Source organism: Cebus imitator, unplaced genomic scaffold (genome assembly GCF_001604975.1).
Source record: "Cebus imitator isolate Cc_AM_T3 unplaced genomic scaffold, Cebus_imitator-1.0 Scaffold122, whole genome shotgun sequence".
NCBI classification, from domain to species: Eukaryota; Metazoa; Chordata; class Mammalia; order Primates; family Cebidae; genus Cebus; species Cebus imitator.
In genome coordinates this window covers 1,536,552-1,559,219 of record NW_016107437.1, presented here as the reverse complement: position 1 = coordinate 1,559,219, position 22,668 = coordinate 1,536,552, and the positions used below count along the sequence as shown (strand labels likewise).

General features: G+C 46.4%; 1 protein-coding gene and 1 pseudogene across 5 annotated transcripts in view; one reads left to right on the top strand and one right to left on the bottom strand.

Moving 5' to 3' along the window:
- TVP23A (trans-golgi network vesicle protein 23 homolog A) overlaps window positions 1-22,668 on the top strand; it is an 87,158-nt gene that overhangs the window by 25,560 nt on the left and 38,930 nt on the right. The gene's annotated exons all lie outside the window — the stretch shown is intronic.
- On the bottom strand, window positions 3,676-4,248 carry LOC119472889 (annotated as a pseudogene).

Sequence of the window (22,668 nt, the reverse complement as noted above, 5' to 3'; positions counted from 1 at the left end):
GGAGAAAACTTTTAATTTTTCTTTGTTGATATTCTAGGAGTTCTGCTTACCTCAATAAGTGAGGACCCCTTATCCAGACCCCTGTCCCCTGAGCCTTTGGGGAACAAGTTATATGGTCACCAACTCTTTAAAATCTATTTCGAAATTATAGAAATGTGACACATAAGCTGGTCCCACCAAGAGCTGCTGGTTGAATTTTAAGGAAGGTCCATGATTACCAAGGAACATAACCCGCAAAATGAAGGAACTAGACAAATTTCAGTTCTCTTTGATTAGGGCATGGCATTACATATTTTGAAATTAACTTCTTACATCTAAGGCAGCTTAACTTCCTCTTATTTATATTTCTTGTTCACATGAAATTATTGCATGAGCTGTGCCCACAATAAAATCACTGAAGGGCCGGGCACAGTGGCTCATGTCTGTAATCCTAGCACTTTGGGAGGCCGAGACGGGTGGGTTGCCTGAGCTCAACAGTTCGAGACTAGCCTGGGCAACGTGGTGAAACCCCATCTCTACTAAAATACAAAAAATCAGCTCGATGTGGTGGCAGGTGCCTGTCATCCCAGCTGCTCAGGAGGTGGAGGCAGTACAATTGCTTGAACCCGGGCAGTCAAAGTTGCAGTGAGCCGAGATTGTGCCACTGCATGCCAGCCTGGGTGACAAAACAAAACTCTGTCTCAAAAATAAATAAATCACTGAAAGGTGATTTCTGCTGACCTGTGACCCGCATAATCTGGGAAGGCATTTGGGGAAAGACAGAGGACATTGGTCAGGTTCTTTGATGCTTCATCTTGGACAGCAGCTTGACTGCATGAATCTGGACTATTTAGTACTTTTATTTTCTATTATTTTTTTCTTTTTTCATCAGCGTCCCTCAGGGAACTCCAGTGAACCAAAAGCTGACACTTCAGGGTCTCAGGCTCAATACCTGAGGATGCTGGTTCAGCAGGTGTAGAAATGGGTGTCAGAGGGCCGGGCGCGGTGGTTCATGCCTGTAATCCCAGCACTTTGGGAGGCTGAGGCGGGTGGATTACCTGAGGTCAGTAGTTTGAGACCAGCCTGACCAGCAAACCTTGTCTCTACTAAAAATACAAAAAAATTAGCTGGGCGTGGTGGCGGATGCCTGTAATCCCAGCTACCTGGGAGGCTGAGGCAGGAGAATTGTTTGAACCCAGGAGGCAGAGGTTGCAGTAAGCCAAGATCGTGCCATTGCACTCCAGCCTGGCGACAAGAGCGAGACTCCGTCTCAAAAAAAAGAAAAACAAAACAAAAAAAAGAAATGGGTGTCAGAGGCTCCTGTGATGCTGACATGCCCTGCACAGCTGGGAGCAGTTTTCTAGTTCAGATCTGGATAAGTAGCTTATACTGGTTTATGTCTGTGTGTATGTGTGTGGGTGTTTACCTTCAGTGGGGAGGGAGCAGTTGTTGATGCATTGATACAATGCTTAGCTCTGAGCTCTGTATTTTTTTTTTTTTTTTAAGCTGAAGTCTTGCTCTGTTGCCAGGCTGGAGTACAGCGGTGTGATCTTGGCTCACTGCAACCTCCGCCTCCTGGGGTCAAATGATTCCCCTGACTCAGCCTCCCAAGTAGCTGGGACTATAGGCACGCGCCACCATGCCCAGCTAATTTTTGTATTTTTAGTAGAGGAGGGGGTTTCACCATGTTGGCCAGGATGGTCTTGAACTCCTGACCTCGTAATCCACCCGCCTCGGTCTCTCCAAGTGCTGGGATTACAGGTGTTAGCCACCGCGCCCAGTCCCTGGAGCCTTTTTATCACATTCCACTTGACTCTCTGAAGATATCTTGTTTCGATCATTGCTTACATGTTTATTGTCTTCTCCCTAAGTAAAATGTCTGTATTCTAGCAGGAGATGCTGACAGCATTTCCTTAGTAAAGACCAACTCAGTAACTTGGGAGTGGAATGCAAGGCTTCGGAAGGACTTTCATCAGCCCAGCTCTTCACACGGAGCTTAGCCTTGGGACTTCTATGGCCACCTGCTCACCCTTCACTCATGACAGAAGCAAAGAGGCTTCTGACATGACTCAGATCTAGCCACACATGTTCATGGATTCCCTGCATTACAATACAGATGTATCTCTCCCCTGGACTTTAAGATACTTTAGAATAAAAATTGCAAAGTGACAGCCCACTGATTCCAAGCCTCAGATATGTTCTTGTCAGCCAGGGAGATATTTTAAATTAATTTGAATTTAAAATTTAAAATTAGAAAAGATCACATTAGGCTTGGTATGGTGGCTCATGCCTGTCATCCCAGCACTTTGGGAGGCTGAGGCGGGCAGATCACTTGAGGTTGGGAGTTCGAGACCAACCTGGCTAACATGGTGAAATCCCATCTCTACTAAAAATAAAAAATTAGGTGTAGTGACACACACCTGTAATCCCCACTACTCAGGAGGCTGAGGCGTGAGAATCACTTCAACCCAGGAGGTTGCAGTGAGCTGAGAGATTGTACCACTGCACTCCAGTCTGGGTGACAGCCAGACTCCGTCTCAAAAAAATAAAAAGAAAAGATTACATTAAAAATCTGGACTGCTGAGACTAGATGAACCCACTAAGACAGAAGCAGGTTGGTGGCTGCCGGGATCTGGGAGGAGGGTTGAGAATGAGGGGAAACTGCCCAAGGGGTGCAGGCTTTTGCTTTGGAGAGATGGAAATGTTTGCAACTCAGTACGAATTGTTCCCTTGGTGCCACTGAATTATTTACTTCACAGTGGTTAATTTTGTGGGATGTGAATTTCATGTCACTGAATTAGTTTTTAAAAATATGATTGCTGGATTTTCTGTTTGTTTGTTTTAAAGACAGTGTCAAGCTCTGTGGCCCAGGCTGGAGTGTAGTGGCACGATCATAGTTCACAGCAGCCTCAAGCTCCTGGGCTCAAGTGATCCTCCAGCCTCAGCCTCCGGAGTAGCTGGGACTGCAGGCATGTACCACTACACTCAGCTAATTTTTTTTGTTCTTTTTAGAGATGGGGTCCCTCTAGTTGTCCAGGCTGGTCTCAGACTCCTAGCCTTAAGCGATCCTCCTGCCTCGGCCTTCCAACGTGCTGGGATTCCAGGCCTGAGCTACTGTGCCTGGCCTGCTGGCTTCTTTTGGAAAGTTGTTGGAGCTGGAAGAATGGGCTGGAGTTGATTGTGGGTGAGCCTTGGCCTCCACCCACCCCGTTGACTTATGTATTTGTTTATTTTTTCTACTGAAAATCTGTTTATTAAGGAGTTAATATTTTACAGAGTTGATTCAATTCTTTATGGAACTTAAAATCCTGAGTTGCCCTTCAATAATACAGACGTCTGCAATACAGACATTTGTACAAAATACTATAATTACTGGTACTTAGCATAACTAGAACTTCTTTTCTATAACTTCCATTCGTCAGGTAAATAAAACACTTTGACCTTTCAAAGTTGCTACACTTTAGGAATGCACAGATTCCTATTTCTCCAGTTTTTATTAGTACATTTTAAACCTTCAGGTACTGGAAGTGAACCCATCCCCAAACAAAAGCCTCAATCTGAACCAACACTGAGAAACAGTAAAGTCAGAAGCTCTTTTTCCATGGAGAGCAAAAATACAGATATGTTTACTAATTTATTTTCCAAGAAAGAGAATATACTTTGGATTTAGAGAAAAAAAAATGCTTAATTGTCAGGAGTTGCTTTTGGAGAATGATCAGTAAGTTCCTTATCAACTGTCTCAAAGTGATACCAGAGTCTGTCTCCTCTCGCATGCATTAATCTTCCTACTTCCGGCTCCTTTAACCGTGATTCAGCCTTTTCAGCTTCAATCTGAAGGTTGGCCATTCTTCTTTCATAATTCTTTTCAGGACCGTCATAGAAAGTACGGGCAATGCATCTTGATATGGGATGCTGATACTATTCCCAGTGTTCTGGGATATAGCCTTTTGGAATTTCTGCTAGTTCAGCTTGACCAGTGAATACATTCACCAGAGTTGCAATAATTGCTACTGGAATTCCACTCAATAAAACGTAGAATCTCAATAACTTCAAAAAAGACCTGTCATAGAATCTAGAAGGTCTGATGACAAATAGTCTTTTTCCAAGGCCTCCACTGTGTCAAACATGAGCAATGGCCTTCGGAAAGTCATGAGTGAGGAAACTCCCAAACCCCAGTCCGATGACAAGGTGGCCGCTAGACACAGCTGCCACTGCAGTAACTGAAACCCATTGTGACAGACTGTTGGCCACCATGGCTACTCTCAGTTGACTTATTTACCAGCCTTGCCTGGCCCTATGAGCACCTGAGGTTGCAGCCCCCGACCCCACCCCTGAAAACAGTGGTGAGAAAATATTATTCCAAGGAAGCATTTTCTAGGGGCCCAAAAGGCCTTGAGTTGGAATTCCTCCCTGATGCTGTGGATTTTCTACCTAAACCCCTTGAAGCCACTCCTGGGCCTTGAGGGGCTTGTGTGGATAGGCCAGCTCCAGGGTCAGGCTGTGCACATGGACATGTGAGGCCATCCAAGACCACTCACCCTGAACCCCACATTCCTGCTCAGCCCCTGGCCTTTGTAAACGCTGCTCTCTCTGCTTCCTAAATTTGTCCTTAGATCTTTAAAACAAAATTTAGCTGGGTGCGGTGGCTCACATCGGTAATCCCACTACTTTGGAAGTCCAAGGTGGGCAGATCACGAGGTCAGGAGATCAAGACCAACCTAGCCAACATGGTAAAACCCCTCTCTACTAAAATATAAAAAATTAGCCGGGCGTGGTGGCGTGCACCTGTAGTCCCAGTTAGTTGGGAGGCTGAGGCAGAGAAATTGCTTGAATCCGGAAGGTAGAGGTGGCAGGGAGCCAAGATCTCACCACTGCACTCCAGCCGGGTGACAGAGCAAGACTACGTCTCAGAAAAAAAAAAAATTAAAATTTTTTAACGGAGATAGATTTCACATACCGTGAATTCAAAACTTATCCCTTTAAAGTATTTAATTCATTGGTTTTTAGTATATTTACAAGGTTGTGCAACCATCACCACTGTCTAATTCCCGTTTTCATCACCCCAAGACCCCCATGTCCTTTATATCCTAATCTGCATCGCTGCTAAGCAGTGCTGTCCACTCTAAACGAGGCACCCTTCCTTAGTCCCCACAACCCCAGTGTCTGCCCAGGCCTGATGGTCAGCTCATGTGTCCACCTCTTGGGTCTCTGTGTTGGTTCAAATGTCAGTAACTAGCCGAGAGCCTCATGGATACCCTGCTGGGACAAGCCCCCACAACTAAAGGGCGAGAACCCCAAACACCAGGACCAGCTGATGGGACCCTGCCCCGTTGGCCGTTGTCAATGGACAGTGGCTGTCCCACATTAATTGTTGAATATTTTGATTGTGACTCTGTTTACCCATGAATGACACTTTGCACACTGGGTTGAAATCACTCCTCGGTTTCCTTCCCTCCCCGCTAGAGATGAGTGACGTCTGGGAGGGCAGGATTTGGTCCAGCCTGTTCACTGACCTCTGACCTAGCCCTCCACTGGGTAGATGGGAGGTTCTCCATACATTTGTTGTTGTGGCTCTGAGCTCAATTTATATTTCTTTCTTTTTTTCTTTTTAATTTTTTGAAATGGAGTCTTGCTCTGTCACCCAGGCTGGAGTGTAGTGGCATAATCATGGCTCACTGCAACCTCCGCCTCCCAGGTTCAGGTGATTCTCCTGCCTCAGCCTCCAGAGTATCTGGGACTACAGGAGCCCATCACCGTGCCCAGCTAATTTTTGTGTTTTTAGTAGAGACAGGGTTTTTCCATGTTGGCCAGGCTGGTCTCGAACTCCTTACCTCGGGTGATCCACCCACCTCAGCCTCCCAAAGTGCTGGGAGATTACAGGCATGAGCCATTGTGCCCGGCCTCTAAGCTCAGTTTATTAAACTCAATATTTCTTAAACAGTGTTGAAAATCAATGAAAAACATTTGTATGTTGATCATAAACTTAATTTTATATCCTTGGACAGTTTAAGTGACATTTCAAATTTAGCATTAATGATTATGTGGCGCACCAAATAAACGTGCAACCTAAAATACACACAGCAATGACAAAACTCACTGTTTACAGCGTGGTAGGGGAATTTTTAGTGGTTAATGAAACCCCAAGTGAAAGAAATATGTAAAACACAGCAGCAAGGTATGTTGAATTAGAAAATACATTTTTGAATTAATGTCCTTAAAATAACTTAAAAAAACGTTTTACTTTGAAATAAGATCAGGCTTACGGGAAGGTAGCAAGAATGGTACAAGTAACTGATGTGTACGTTTAACCAAGATTCACTTATTGCACCAGCGCCGTGGCTCACACGTGTAACCCTAGCACGTGGGGAGGCCGAGGCAGGTGTATCACTTGAGCTCAGGAGTTGGAGAACAGCCTGGCCAATGTGGTGAAAGCCCGTCTCTATTAAAAATACAAAAATTAGCTTGGCATGATGGCACATGTTTGCATTCCCAGCTACTCTGGAGGCTGAGGCAGGAGGATCACTTGAACTCAGGAGGCAGAGGTTGCGGCGAGCCAAGATAACACCACTGCATTCCAGCCTGGACAACAGAATGAGACTCCGTCTCACAAACACACACATACGCGCGCACACACACGTACCATATAAATGCATGGATGCAGACATATTCTTATTGTTACTCAAATTGTCCCATTGTTGGCGAGTGGGAACCTCTTCCAGTTGGCGTCTGAGTCTTCCTAATGGCTGACATTTTGCACGTGTGTGTGCATGCCTGTGTATTTGTTCTCTAAAGTGTTTGAGAATAAGTTGAACGCATCATGCCTCCTTGCCCCTAAATACTTCACTGTGCACTTTTTATATTTATTTTTTATTTTTATAGAGGTGAGGTCTCACTATGTTGCCCCAGGCTAGTCTCAAACTCCTGGGCTCCAGCGATCTTCCTGCTTTGGCCTCCCAAAGTGCTGGGATTACAGCCATCAATGTGTACTGTAAGCAAAGACGTTGTCTTATGTAAGCAGAGTGTGATGATGGAAACTAAGAGACTATCTAATCTATAGTTCACATTCCATTGTCCATTAGAGTCACTTTTTTCTCTCAGTTCAAGATTCAATCCAGAGGCTGGGTGATGGCTCATGCCCGTAATCCTTTGGGAGGCCAAAGCAGGTGGATTTCCTGAGCTTAGGAGTTCGAGACCAGTCTGGGCAACATGGTGAAACCCTGTTTCTACTAAAATATTAAAGTTAGCCACACGTGGTGGCATATGCCTCTAATTCCAGTTACTGAGGAGGCTGAGGCATGAGAATCACTTGAACCTAGGTGGTGGAGGTTGCAGTGAGCCAAGATCACGCCACTGCACTCCAGCCTGGGTAACAGAGTGAGACTCTGTCTCAAAAAAAAAAAAAAAAAACTCAATCCAGGATCTCCACTGCGTTTAGTTATTCTGGAACTATTCCAAGCCTTTCTGTATTTCTCATGACATGGACATTTTTGGGGAGTAAAGGGCAGCAGTTTTGAGGAATACACCTTAATTTGGGTCTTTCTGATGTTTTTCCCGATTACATCCAGGTTATGCTTCTCAGCAGAAATGATGGTCAGCTGATGTGTCCACCTCTTGGGTCTCTGTGTTGGTTCAAATGTCAGTAAATAGCCGTGAGCCTCATGGATACTCTGCTGGAACAAGCCCTAATGTCCTAAAAGGACCTTCTCTTTTTTTTTTTTTTTTAAGCTCTGTTACTACTAAAGGTGGCCGAGAAATCGCATGGTGTTTTTTTTCTCTCTCTCTCTTCTATCCTGCACCTCTTACCTGCAATTCCAGGCCCCAGATTTCAGCCTTCCATGGTCTTTACCACTCAAAGAGCCCAAGGCTCCTTAGAAAGCAGCTGATTCTAAGTCTTGAGGCGGAAACCAGTCAGACTGGATCTGGAACATCCTTTTGTTGACAAAACGTAGAAATTTTCTTTTAAGTATATTTTTTAAGACAGGGTCTTGCTCTGTTGCCCAGGCTGGAGTGCAGTGGCACAGTCTTGGCTCACTGCAGCTTCTGCCTTCCAGGCTCAAATGATCCTCCTATCTCAGCCTTCCAAATAGCTGAGACCACAGGTGCACACCACCGGGCCTGGCCAATTTTTGTTATTATTATTAGCAGTAATAGAGCTGGGGTTTCTCCATGTTGCCCAGGCTGGTCTCGAACTCCTGAGCTCAAGTGATCCACCTGCGTTAGCCTCCCAAAGTGCTGGGATTACAGGTGTGAGCCACCTGTGATTTTTGCCTGGCCAAAAATACTTTTTAAAAAGTCATAGGCTGTTCAAAAAGAATAAATAAACTAGTTTAACAAGACTCCCACAGGCTGTGGTAGTGATTCAGTATTTGCTGAATGAGTTAAGATAACCACTCAATTCTCCCATTAAATAACCTCTGAGTTGGGCTTTACCAGTGATGGCCGTAGTTTCTAAAGTGCCATACGTTTTAGGGTATATTGGTTTGGTTATAGCTTTTAAGAAGCACAGGTAGGAAATAAACACCATATTAAATATTTGCAACCATTAGTGGACACAGTTTGATTCCAGAAAAATTAAAATAGTCAAAAATAAAAATGCAAGGAAAGACAAGATTCTCTCCATTTTGCAGATGAGGAAACTGAAGCTCCCAAAAGCCAGGTAACAGACACAAGTGAATATTTGCTGCCTTCAGATCTTGTCCAGTTTCTAGCAGAATCTAGAAGCTCTTCAGACAGAAAACCACAAGGCCAGGCATAGTGGCTCACACCTATAATCCCAACACTTTGGGAGGGCAAGGCGGGCTTGGCCCAGGAGTTTGAGACCAGCCTGGGCAACATAGCAAGACCCTGTTTATTAAAAAAAAAAAAAAAAAAAAAAATTATTTTTTGTTTTTAATTAAAGAAAAGAAAATGAAAAGCATATAACTGGGGTAATTCTACTTCTTACTTCCGTTCAAAAAAAAAAGGACCCCACTCAGGGTGAAAACAAAACAAGAATAAAGTCTTCATAACTTCTTCAGTCTCTGTGATCCACTCCCTCTTTTTACACCATCAGCTGGCTGGTTTCTGCTCCAGACTTCTGGAAAGTCAGTCCCAGGGCTCTCTGCTCTTTTCTGTCCATCAGTTAATAACTCTTAGTCTCCTATTTTAAAAAGGTGAGTGTCAGTACAGCTGTCCCTATGGTCTCATCCACTCACCCCCAACTCTCCTCAAGTAAGCCTGGGACCCCTCATTTCACCATCTGTTCTTAGAGGAACCTCACTTTCCTTACCTTTCCTGCCCTTCAAAACCACCTAACAAAACAACATGCCTTATATAGAGTTAAAACTCTTCAAGAGGCCTGGTGTGGTGGCTCTCCCTTGTAATTCCAGCGCTTTGGGAGGCAGAGATGGGAGGATCACCTGAGGTCAGGAGTTCAAGACCAGCCTGGCCAACATGGCCAAACCCTGTCTCTACTAAAAATACAAAAATTAAGCAGGTGTGGTGGCAGGCACCTGTAATCCCAGCGACTTGGGAGGCTGAGACAGGAGAATCATTTGAACCTGGGAGATAGAGGTTGCAGTGAGTCGAGATCACACCACTGCACACCAGCCTGGGCGACAGAGTGAGACTGTTCCAAACAAACACAACAAAAAAACCTCTTCGGGGGCCGGGCGCGGTGGCTCAAGCCTGTAATCCCAGCACTTTGGGAGGCCGAGGCAGGTGGATCACGAGGTCAAGAGATCGAGACCATCCTGGTCAACATGGTGAAACCTCGTCTCTACTAAAAATACAAAAAATTAGCTGGGCATGGTGGTGCGTGCCTGTAATCCCAGCTACTCAGGAGGCTGAGGCAGGAGAATTGCCTGAACCCAGGAGGTGGAGGTTGCGGTGAGCCGAGATCGCGCCATTGCACTCCAGCCTGGGTAACATGAGTGAAACTCCATCTCAAAAAAAAAAAAAAACCTCTTCAACATTAGAGCCTGTAGCAGTGAGCTACTGATGCATGACATATTTCCTCCAGCTTAGCAGCTACAGATAACAAACGTTTATCATCTCACACTGTGTCTGAAGTTCAGGAATTAGAGCAGCTCAGCTGGGTGGCTCTGGCTTAGGGTCTCCAGAGGTTGTAGTCAAGAGGTTGCCAGAGCTGCAGTCATCTGAAGGCTTGACTGGGGCAGGAGGAGCTGTGTCCAAGATGACGTCCTCCCATGGCTGTTGGCTGGAGGCCTCAGTTCCTTGCCATGTGGGCCTCCCAACATAGGGCTGCTCCCAACATGGCAGCTGGCTTGCCCTAGGAAGAGTGAGGGAGAGAGTGATCAAGACAGAAGCTGCCACGCCTTTGATAACCTAATCTCAAAAGTGACGTACAACCACTTCCGATATGTTCTGTTGGCCACTCTGGTGACCACCCCTGCTTCATTGTGAGATGTGACTGCACAGGGGTCTCAGCACCAGGCAGTCAGGGTCACGGGTCGCCACCTCAGAGACTGGCTACCACAGGTCCCATCCCTAGGAACTAATGCATGGGTGTCTGCAGAGTGTCCACTGTGCTCCAGGCTTTGATGTTAGGTACATGTGATTATCTCCATTTTGCAGGTGAGGAAATAGGCCCAGAAAGGTTGACTCACTTGCTCAAGGTCACACAGTAAATGGCAGAACTCTATTTGAAAGGAAGTAGTCTGCTTCCCTGATTACTTAAAGAAAGAAAAAAAGAAGATTTACTATAGAGAGTTCGAAACATATACAAAGTAGAATAATAAAATGAATCCCATGTTCCTATCACCCTGTTTCAATGACCAATCATTTTTCTTTTTTTTTGAGATGCAGTTTTGCTCTTGTTGCCCAGGCTGGAGTGCAGTGGTGGGATCTCAGTTCACCATACCCTCTGCCTCCCAGGTTCAAGCAATTCTGCCTCAGTCTCTTGAGTAGCAGGGATCACAGGCACCTGCCACCATGCCTGGCTAATTTTGTATTTTTGGTAGAGACAGGGTTTCTCGATGTTGGTCAGGATGGTCTCGAACTCCTGACCTCAGGCGATCTGCCTGCTTTGGCCTTTCCAAGTGCTGGGATTATAGGCGTGAGCCACCATGCCCGGCCTCATTTTTCATTTCCCAGCTTTTCCCCTTCCCCTGATCATTTTGAAGCAAACCACAGATACCACATCATATCAATTCAAATATGCATACTTTGATATCCCTAAGAGACAAGAATGATTTTTTTTTTTTTTTTTGAGACAGGGTCTCTCCCTCTGTTGTCAAGGTTGGAGTGCAGTGGTGTGATCTCGCCTCACTGCAGCCTCTGCCACCCAGGTTCAAGTGATTCTTGTGCCTCAGCCTCCCAGGTGGTTGGGATTACATGTGTGCACTGCCACACTTGGCTAATTTTTGACGATAATCATTTTTAAAACAAAACCACAATAGAATTTTCTCAACTTTCAATCTTTTTTTTTTTTTCCTGTTCTGTCACCCAGGCTGGAGATCAGTGGCATGATGAGGGCTCATTACATCCTCGACCTCCCCTACTCAAGTGAGCCTCCCACTTCAGCCTCCTGAGTAGCTGAGACCACAGGTGCCTGGCACCACACCTGGCTAATTTTTTGATTTTTTGTAGAGAGAAGTTCTCACTGTGTTGCCCAGGCTGGTCTCGAATTCATCGGCTCAAGTCACCCTCCTGCCTCAGCCTCCCAAAGTTCATGAGCCACCATGCCCAGCCTCCAGTTTTCGAAACTTTAAAATAATTTGGCAATACCCAAATGGCGTGAAATATCCAGCCAGTGTCCCTATCCTTGATTGGCTCATCACTTTATGTTTTATAACTTATTCATTTGAGCCACGATTGAAATAACATCCACACATTGCAATATTGTAGTTGGTTGCCATATAAGATTCCTTTTACTGTAACAGGTTTCTCACCCTCTCCTCTCTCTCTTTCTTATCTTTTAAATTGTTCTTTTTTTTGAGAAAGGGTCTTGCTCTGTTGCCCAGGCTGGAGTGCAAATGGCTTAATCACAGCTCGCTTCAGCCTTAAACTCCTGGGCTTTAGCGATCCTCCCACCTCAGCCTCCTGAGTAGCTGAGACTACAGGCATGCACCACTACGCCTGGCTACTTTTTGTATTATTATTATGTTTTTGTAGAGATGACGTTTCACCATGTTGCCCAGAGTGGTCTCAAACTCCTGGGCTCCAGCAATCCTCCTGCCTCAGCCTCCCAAAGTTCTGGGATTACAGGCATGAGCCACCAGGCCTGACCCATATTTTAAATGTTTTAATTTTTTGCCTTGCAGGTGAATTGTACTGTGAGGCTTGTTGATTGCATCTTGTTGCAACGTTTAATATTTCCCTTGGTTGTCTGTATTTCTTGTAAATGAGCAGTGAGAGCTACAGGTCTGATGTGATTCAGATGTGATTGTTTTTGGCATGGGGTCTTCAGAGGAGGGGGTGTGTTCTTCCATCCAGAGGCTCCCAGTGCCTGGCTGTCTCTCAGGGAGTGCTTGGTGCTAGTCCTTCATCCTTGAATTCTTCAGGGATCGTGGCATGTGGCGGCATTCTGATTCTTACCATACTGTCTTCATGTGTGGGCTGAAATGATACAGAAGGAGAAACTTCCCTCATGGAATGTGTAGTCCTTACAATGTATACTTTGTAGAGAAAAGGCACAATGTATACTTGAAACTTGTCCTTTGCTACTCAGTTTTCAAAGCAATGCATTAGGTCCCCTGCATCCTCCTTGAGGTGATCAGTGAGGGTGTTTTAAAAGTATCAAATAGGCTGGGTACAGTGCCTCACACCTGTAATCCCAGCACTTGGGGAGGTCCAGGTGGGCAGATTACTTGTCAGGAGTTCGAGACCAGCCTAGCCAAGATAGTGAAACCCCATTTCTACTAAAAATGCAAAAATTAGCCAGGTGTGGTGATGCATGCCTGTAATCCCAGCTACTTGGGAGGCTGAGGCAGGAGAATCACTTGAACCTGGGAAGCGAAGGTTGTAGTGAGCCAAGATCATGCCACTGCACTCCAGTCTAGACAACAGAATAAGACTCTGTCTAAAAAAAAAAAAAAGTATCACATAAACTCATGGATGCAGACATACTCTTACTGCTACTCAAATTGTCTCACTGTTGGCCAGTGGGAGCCTCTTCTCTTCCAGTTGGCTTCTGAGTCTTCCGTAACCTGACTCTCGCGGCATCTGGCAGCTTCCTCGCTATCTGGGATATTCTGATGTCCCCTCCCCCTCATGTAGATTTCTCCATCTGTACCTGGAATCCGCCCTTTCTCCAGGGAGCCTTGGGTCCTCTGAGGGGAGAATGGCGTTCAGAGGCCACTGTCTCACGTTGCCTGTCTTGTTAGCTCTCTGTGCTTAAGCCTGCTAATCTGAGGGTTCCAGGGGCAGCCTGGAAACCCGGGGCTGAGAGTGAGTGGGGACCCAGGACCTCCTGCTGATTCTGCCACTCAGGGCAGCTGCTAGTCCACAGGATGCTGTCCTGAAAATTAGGACAGGCGAACCCCTCTCAGACAGACACAGACCCCTACCAGGGTACCTTGCTGGGGAGTGGAGCATGGGCAGATGTCAGCAGTTGTACCCCACCCCACCTCAGCCGAGCGCCCTCGCCCTGTGCACCACCTGCATACATCGTTGCTTCTTTACTCCCACTCCGGGCAGCTCGTGTCACCTCTCTGAGCACGTGTCCTCATCTGTAAAATAGCATAATGTCCTCTTCCTACTTTACTTACTTTCTTTGGGCTCATTTGTCCTAAGGCAGATGTTATGGGTGGAGCTGGGTCTTCCCAAAATGATATGTCCACATCCTAATCCCCTCAAAAATGGAACCTTAGTTGGAACTTGGGTCTTTGTGGGTGTAATTAGTTAACGTGAGGTCATAGCGCAGTAGGGCCGGCCTCTAATCCAGTATGATGGGGATCTTTATAAGGAAAGGTGAAGACAGAGACACAGGGAGAGGCAGGGATTGGAATGACGGGGCTATGAGCCAAGCAACGCCAAGAATTGCCACCGCTATGGTTTGAATGTTTGTCTCCTGTAAAGTGCACGCTGAGATTTGATTGCCGTTGTAACAGTATTAAGAGCTGGGACCTTTAAGTGATGATTCAGCCGTGAGGGCTATGCCTCATGAGGTTTCATACCTTTATAAAGGGGCTGGTAGGAGTGAGTCCTGTCCCAGGGCTCTTCTGCTCTTCTGACATGCGAGAACAGTGTTGCTCCCCTCCCGAGGGGGTGCGGCATTCAATTCATCATCTTGGGAGCAGAGACCAGACCCTCACCAGACACCCAATGTGCTGGCGCCTTGATCTTGGACTTCCCAGCCTTCAGAACTGTGAAAAATACATTTGTTTTTTGTTTTTCTTTTTTTTGAGAGAGGGTCTCACTCTCTCACCCAGTCTGGAATGCAGTGGTGTGATCACAGCTCACTGAAGCCTCAATCTCCTGGGCCCATGCAATCCTCCCACCTCGGCCTCCCACATAGCTCAGACCATAGGTGTGTACCACCATGCCCAGCTAGGTTTATTTTTTGTTTTGTAGAGACAGAGTCTCCCTGTGTTTCCCAGGCTGGTCTCAAACTCCTGAGCTCAAGTGATCCTCCCGCCTTGGCCTCCCAAAGTGCTGGGATTACAGATGTGAGCCACCATGCTTAGCCATAAGATACATTTCTATTGATATGTAAATTACTTGGTCTATGATATTCTGTTACAGTAGCACAAAATGGGCCAAGTTAGAAGTTGTTACCAGAGAAGTGAAGTGTTTTTATAACAAGTGCCTGAAAATGTGGTAGAGATTAGAATGAGCCACTACAAGCCAAGCAGGGCCCAGAGGTGGAGGGTGAAGGGTGAGAATCCACACACAGGGCCCAGCATCCAGAGGCCTCCCCCAACTTGTCCCTGGGGCTCACACTTTCATTTTGATGCCGAGCATACCCAGACTCTAGAGTCAGTATGCCTCTTTATTTATTTATTTTTGAGACAGAGTCTTGCTGTCGCCCAGGTTGGAGTGCGGTGGTGCGATCTTGGCTCTCTATAACCCCCAAGCGATTCTCCTGCCGCAGCCTCTCAGGTAGCCAGGATTATAGGCACATGCTACCATGCCCAGCTAATTTTTGTATTTTGAGTAGAGACAGGGTTTCATCATGTTGCCCAGGTTGGTCTTTAACTCCCGGCCTCAAGTGATCCACCCACCTCGGCCTCCCAGAGTGCTGGAATTACAGGCAGGAGCCACCACACCCTGCTGGGTATGTCTCTTTAAAAAGAAATAAAGAACAGAAACAAGAGGAAAAAACTGCGGCAACCAGAGGGAAGTTTGTTCTTGTATTTACTTCCACACATAAACCTCTATTGTGCTGACCTTTGAATGGAAACTGAGCACTTAGCAATCAGCCTGTGCTCAGACATCCCAACAGTCCCAAACGCTGATCTCCTGGCTCAGATGTCAGGCGAGTAAGACGATGTGCTGTCTTGTGAATTAAGAAGCCAGTTTCAGAAGGATGATGGAGCTAACGTTGCATCTAGGTCACTCTAGAAAAGAAAAACCAGATCAGCCCAGATGGTTCATCCCCTGGATTCATTCATCAGGAATGAATCATCAGGTTCATTCCTGATGGATTTCTAGGGACCTTTGCTTTTTCAGGCTTAGGTTTCTTAAGTCCTTTCTGCTTTGTTGCTGAAACTGACTTCATCCTGAAAATGGAAGAGAGGAGAGCTCTTCACTTGTCACACACAGAAGAATCACTTGAGAGTCTTGTCAAAGTGAAGATCCTAGCTCAGGAGGTCTGGAGGTGGGGCTGCAGGTCCTGCATTTTCTAACTCCCAGGAGGTGTGGCGGAACTAGTGGATGGAGAAATGGCTGAGAATGTGCTTCTTCCTGGGCAAACATCATCTTAGCTGCCTCCTCTGGCACTTGGGGGTCCCTTGCACCCAGCATCTTCATGGTGGGATGCCATTGCTAGTGAAGTGGCATTTTTGTGGTAAATACCTGGGGTTTGTTGTCTCATGCTAAGAAGATTAAGGACATGGACACACATGAGGAATGAGTTTAGGAGCGGAGGTTTAAAAGGCAAAAGAAAGAGAAAGGAGAACAGCTTTGTTCCTAGTGAGAGAGAAAGACTTCCGAAGGGAAAATCCAGCCTGTGGTGGACCGCAGCAGATTGTATAGGCAGGTATGAGGCGGCGGTGTCTGATTTACTTAGGGTCTACAGATTGGTTGGATCAGGTGTGATGTTTACATAGCACTTAGGGAAGGCTGGCCACCCCACCCTAATCTTATTATGCAAATGGGCTTTCCACTTAGCCAGCCCCATGTTGTCTGCTCCTTATTGTATACGTGGCTGGCAAAGAGAAGGGAAGATGGAGCCTCCATATTGGACCTGTACATTGGATCTCCATATTGGACCTGCCTGGTCCCAGGCAGCCTTTTCCTATTGGCACAAGTGCTGGCATTCACTCTGTGAGCTTCCAGCTTGCTTGTCTATGTCTGCAGCTGGATTTTACAGGCTGCCCTTTGTTAGAAAAGAAAGTAATTTTGGGGCTGCTTTTCATTAAAAGGAAAACCTTACTGAGTACTCCAGTTCCTTCACTATCTGCCTAAGTAATTTCTTCTTAACTCCTACGTCAGTAGCAGAGAAGCCACCTGAGTGTAAGTGGGTGTCAGGGCCAAAGAAATAAATAGCAACACCCTACTTACCTTTAACAGTGGGGGAAAAACATTTGTCTGACAAAGGATGTCCAAAAAGAGCATTGCTGGTCAAGGTTTTTTTTCTGTTTCTTCCATTCTCAAAAATGTTGACTATTAATGAGTCAAGCAATAAGTAGAGTGAAATGAGTCACAGCCAATGAAGGACTCTCTCTGATCTGGCATGGTAGGTATTTTATCTCCCGGAAGCCTGTAAACAAAAAATAAAAGTCTAAACCCCCCACGCAACTGAAGGGACCTCTCCTCTCAGCCAAGGGCATTCTAGAGTTAACCTGAAGAACTAGTTGAGGCCATGATGGGAAGGGGCGGGGGTCGGACATGCCTCATTCTACCTTCCTGCCTTTGGAATCCAGGCACAGGTGGCCAGCATTAACATTAAAACAGAGACCTGAAGACTGACAAAACAGATTATTTGTAGCAATAACATACCAACAGCACAGATAACAGGCCCTGAAAGAAATTGACGTTATTTTCCCCCAAAATACATTTGAAGACTAACTCTAATTTTTTCCGATCTTACCCACATTCCTATCTAAGGGGTCTGAGGATTCATGCCCTATAAACCATAAATTCTCATCAGATGGGTTATATTTAACCCTATATAGTGTGACTTACTTTCCAACCTGTTTCTGATGTAACATTACATGACTATTAGGGTCACAGCAAGGCAAACCCATAGACCCCTTCCCCATTCTCCCCATTTTTGCTATGAGTTAAGCCAAGCTTATAACAAAATCACACCCAGCTCTCCAACCAGGATGCTGACCCAATTAAGCAGAATGTTAGCCCCTGAGAACCAAGTTGCAGTTTTTTCTTAGAATAGCACCTGGCTACCTGACCCCCTATGTAACCCCCATAGTCTGTAAGCCAGCCTGCTGCCTTCATTGCCTGTGGTCTGGCAGGTTGAAATAAACTTGCTAAACCTGACCCTGCGTCTGCCTCTCCATCCTTCCTGTCAGCCTTACATTTTGGTGCTGAAACCCGGGATGGGAGTAGGTGCTGGCCACTCTTTCTCTCTCTCCCTGCTCCCGAAGCTAGCCCCCCCATCCCGAACCCCTTTCCAGACCCAGGAGGGAAACCCCAGACCTCCAATTGCAGTTATCTCCATCCAAATCATCACTTTCCAGCCGGTAAGTTGGATAGAGGTTTGCCTCGGTCCAGGTTCCTCGACCGTCCGTTTTCTGTCTCCAAGTCCCAGCGTTGGGCTGAGGACACCCTTCCAGCCCCAGGGGCCTCAGCCCTGTCGTCTTGAGTATGCCTAAGTCAACAGCAACTGTTCTGAATTCACTGTCTTAGGTAAAGGAAACAGGGCAGAGGACACTTTCTCCTGTCTTCCTTCTCCTTGGCAGCCCCCTCCTCTTCCAGACATTTGCCATGGGATCCAAATGTCAGAACAGTTCATTCTGTCTAAAACTACCCCCTTAGGGTGTCTCCTCTGGAATCTGGGCACCCTTGGTCTCTGATCTGAAGTCAGGCCCAAAAGATTAATTTTCTATTGTAATACGGCTTGGCCCCAATATGAATGAGATAATGGCTCTCAGTGGCCTGAAAATGGTACTCAATTTCAACATTCTCTGGGACCTTAACAATTTCTGCCACTACAGTGGTGAATGGTCTGAGGTTCCCTACGTTCAGGCTTTCTTTACCCTCTGCAACTGCCCTTCTCTCTGTCAGTCCTGCTATAGTTTCCAGATCCTCCTCACCCACTCGAAACCCAACTCAACCCCTCCCATGGCCCCGGCAGACAATGCGTCCTCTTTCAACCCGGCTGACTTCCCTCCTGTCCGCCAGTGCCCCAAGCCTGCACCAGGACACCCTGAACCTCTGCCATACCCCCCAGCTGCAGCTCCCACCTTGTCCCCTCCCCTCTCCAATCCCGCTGCTTCCCACTTTGACTCCTCTCCATCTCCACCCCATACCCACTCTCGGACTGGCATTCCCCTTTGAGAAGTGGCGGGGATGGAAGGCATGGTCCACGTTCATGTCCCCTTCTGTCTATCTGATCTCTCCGAAATCAAAAAGCACCTTAGGTCCTCCTTCAATCCAGACACTTACATCAAAGAATTTAAATATCTTACCCAGTCTTATAAACTCACTTGGCATTATCTCTATATCGTCTCTTCTACCCTCCTTCCAATAGAGAAGGAAAGAGTGTGGCTTGCAGCCCAGGCACCTGCCAACAATCTTCATTGGTAAGATCCTACTAAGCCCATAGGAGCTACCACCATCCCCCGGGAAAAGCCAGCCTAGGAATACCAGTCCACAGATCCAGGCTGAGCATCCTGTAACCATATAATTACTTGCCTTATTTCAGGCCTTAACAAAGCTGCCCATAAGATGGGTTTTATTTAACCCTGTATATCATGACTGACTTTCCAACCTGATTCTGGTGTAACATTACATGACTGTTACGGTTACAGAAAGGCAAGCCCATAGACTCCCTCCCCGTTCTCCCCTGCTAAGCCAACCTCATAACAAAAACAGCCTCAAGCCTTGTAAACAGGTAGGTTCCAGGATGTGGTCCCACCCAGCTCTCGAACCCAGGATGCTGACCCAATTGAGCAGAATGTTAGCCCCTGAGAACCAAGTTGCACTTTTTCTTAGAGTAGCACCCGGCTACCTGCAAACCCCCTATATTATCCCCATAGTGTGTAAGCCAGGCTGCTGCCTTCACTTCCTGTGGTGAGGCAGCCAGCCTGGCAGATTGAAATAAACTTGCGAAACTTGACCCTGGGTCTGTCTCTCCATCCTTTAGGTCAGCTTACAATGACAAAGAAGAAAATCAAAATATTTTGCCCCAAGACATGTTTCTTTGCCATATTTTGAAATGATCTGTACGGCCCTTCTTTGTGGGGGAATATTTGCATCTGTAGAGAATCCCCGCCAGGCGCAGTGGCTCATGCCTGTAATCTCAGCACTTTGGGAGGCAAAGGTGGGCGGATCACAAGTTCAGGAGTTCATGACCAGCTTGACCAACATTGTGAAACCCCGTCTCTGCTAAAAATACAAAAAAAAACCCTGTCTCTACTAAAAATACAAAAATTAGCTGGGTGTGATGGCACTTGCCTGTAATCCCAGCTACTCGGGAGGCTGAGGCAGGAGAATTGCGTGAACCCAGGAGGCAGAGTTTGCAGTGAGCTGAGATTGCACCACTGCACTCCAGCTTGGGCGACAAAGCAAAACTCCGTCTCAGAAAAGAAAAGAAAAAAAAATCTCTATTAACATAGCTAGATCTTTTTCCTTCCAGGCGCTTCAAATCCTGAAGAGATTAACTGAGAGTCTAGCACCTTTTAAAGGTCTGAATAGGAAATATTTGTTGTCCATTGTCTCTAAGGGCAGCCACTATGAGACTTCAAAAGAACCTTGGTCTCCACAATCTTTTATCTTTATCTGAACATTCCCTTTCTCTTGATCCCAGCCTTTTAGATAAACCCAACCAACTGTCAATCATAAAATTTACCTATAGCCTAGAAGGTCCCCACCAATCAGCCTCCTCCTCCTGCCCTGCTTTGAGTTGTCCTGCCTTTCTGAACCATTGTACCACTGTAGCTTTTTTTGTTTTTGAGACAGAGGCTCAATCTGTCACCCAGGCTGGAGTGCAGTGGCAAAATCTTGGTTCACTGCAACCTCCACCTCCTGGGTTCAAGCCTCCTGCCTCAGCCTCCCAAGTAGCTGGGAGTACAGGCATCTGCCAGCACACCCGGCTTTTTTTTTTTTTTTTTTTTGTATTGTATTAGAGATGGGGTTTTACCATGTTGACCAGGCTGGTCTCAAAGTCCTGACCTCGGGTGATCCCCTGGCCTCAGCCTCCCAAAGTGCTGAGATTACAGGTGTGAATCACTACACCCAGCCCCAATGTACCTGTTGAATGTATTTGATGTGTCATATCTCACAAAAAATGTATAAAACCAGGCTGTACCCTAACCACCTTGGACACATGTTCTCAGAATCTCCTGAGGGCTGGGTCATGGGCTGTGGTCAGTCATATTTGGCTCAGAGTAAATCTCTTCAAATAGTTTACAGTTTGACTGTTTGCGTCAATACATTTTCTTTTTTTTTTTTTGACATATTTTGAAAGAGCCCTGCAAAGCTGTCTTTTATGGGGAAAATCTACACTCTGTTGAGAATCCCCTTTCCTTTCCGGGTGCTTTCCCTCATCCAGGAGAGAATTTACTACGAGCGGCACCTTTTTAAGCCTGGTAAAAAACATTTGCCAGGCTGGGTGCAGTGGCTCATGCCTGTAATCCCAGCACTTTGGGAGGCCGAGGTGGGCGGATCACAAGGTTAGTAGTTTGAGACCAGCCTGGCCTATAGGGTGAAACCATGTCTCTACTAAAAAACACAAAAATTAGCCGGGCATGGTGGCATGCCTGTCAGCTACTCAAGAGGCTGAGGTGGGAGAATCGCCTGAATCGCGAGGCAGAGATTGCAGTAAGCTGAGATCATGCCACTGCACTCCAGCCTGCGTGACAGAGCCAGACTGTTTCAAAAACAAACAAAAAACCATTTGCCATCTGTTCTCTCTAAAGCTGGCTACCTGGAGGTGTCATCTGGGAGATAAAATCCTTGCTCTCCACAACCCCTTATCTTAACCCAGACATTACTTTCTCTTGATTCCAGGTCTTTAGATAATAACTCTTTCAACCAATTGCCAATCAGAAAATCTTTGAATTTACCTATGACCCAGAAGCCCCCTCCCTGTTTGAGCTGTCTCACCTTTCCAGACCAAAGCGATGTACATCTTACATGTATTGATGATGTCTTTTGTCTCCCCAAAACGTATAGTCAGGTTGTAGCCCGACCACCTTGGGAATGTGTTCTCAGGACCCCATGGGGTTGTGTCATGGGTCATGGATCTCATATTTGGCCCAGGATTAATCTCTTCAAATATTTTACAGAGTTTGACTCTATTAGTTGAAAGCCTCTGGCATCTGAGGTAGATGTTACTGTCCCATTTTACGGATGGATAGTGCGAAGCTCAAAGCGACCCGGCGTCATTGTCTGGGGTAAATACCTGGGGTTCGTAGTCTCGTGACAAGAAGATTAAGGACACTGACATGTATGAGGAGTGAATTTAGGAGCAGAGGTTTAACAGGCAAAAGAAAGAGAAAGGAAAATACCTTTCTCCCTTTTGAGACAGAGGGGATCCTGAAAGGGAGAAAAACAGCCCACTGCAGACTGCACCAGATTTTATAGACAGGCTTGAGGAGGTGGTGTCTGATTTACATACGGCCCAAAGATTGGTTGGACCAGGTGTGACATTCACAGAGCGCTCAGGGAAGTCTGGCTGCCCCACGGTCATCGTATTATGCAAATGAGCTTTCCACTTGGCCGGTGCCATGTTGCCTGCTCCTTACTGTACACTAGCTGGAAAGGAGAAGAGACGATGGAGCTGCCGTGTTGGATGTGCCTAGTCTCAGGCAGCCTTTTCCTGTTGGCACAGCTGTTGGCATTCACCCCTGCAAGCTTCTAGCTTGCTTGTCTGCAGCTGGATTTTACAGGCTGCTCTTTGTCACAAAAGAAAATAATTTGGGGGCTTGTTTTTCATTAAAAGGAAAACCTTACAGAGGACTCTCATACCCTCACTCTCTGCCTAAATAATTTCTTCTTAACTCCTATATCAAAAAGGCTTAGTACTTTGTCCAGGACTGCATGCCTAGCAAGCATGGAGCAGGAACGTGGGGCTGGACTCTCTGGCTTTCTGTTTTTCTTTCTTTTTTTTATGGAGACGGAGTTTCACTCTTGTTGCCCAGGCTGGAGTGCAATGGCTCAATCTTGACTCACAGCAACCTCTGCCTCCTAGGTTCAAGAGATTCTTCTGTCTCAGCCTCCTGAGTAGCTGGGATGACAGTCATACACCACCATGGCTGGCTAATACTGTATTTTTAGTAGAGACGGGGTTTCTCCATTTTGGTCAGGCTGGTCTTGATGGTCTTGAACTCTCAACCTCAGGTGATCTGCTTGCCTCGGCCTCCCAAAACACTAGGATTATAGGCATGAGCTGCCTCGCCCAGC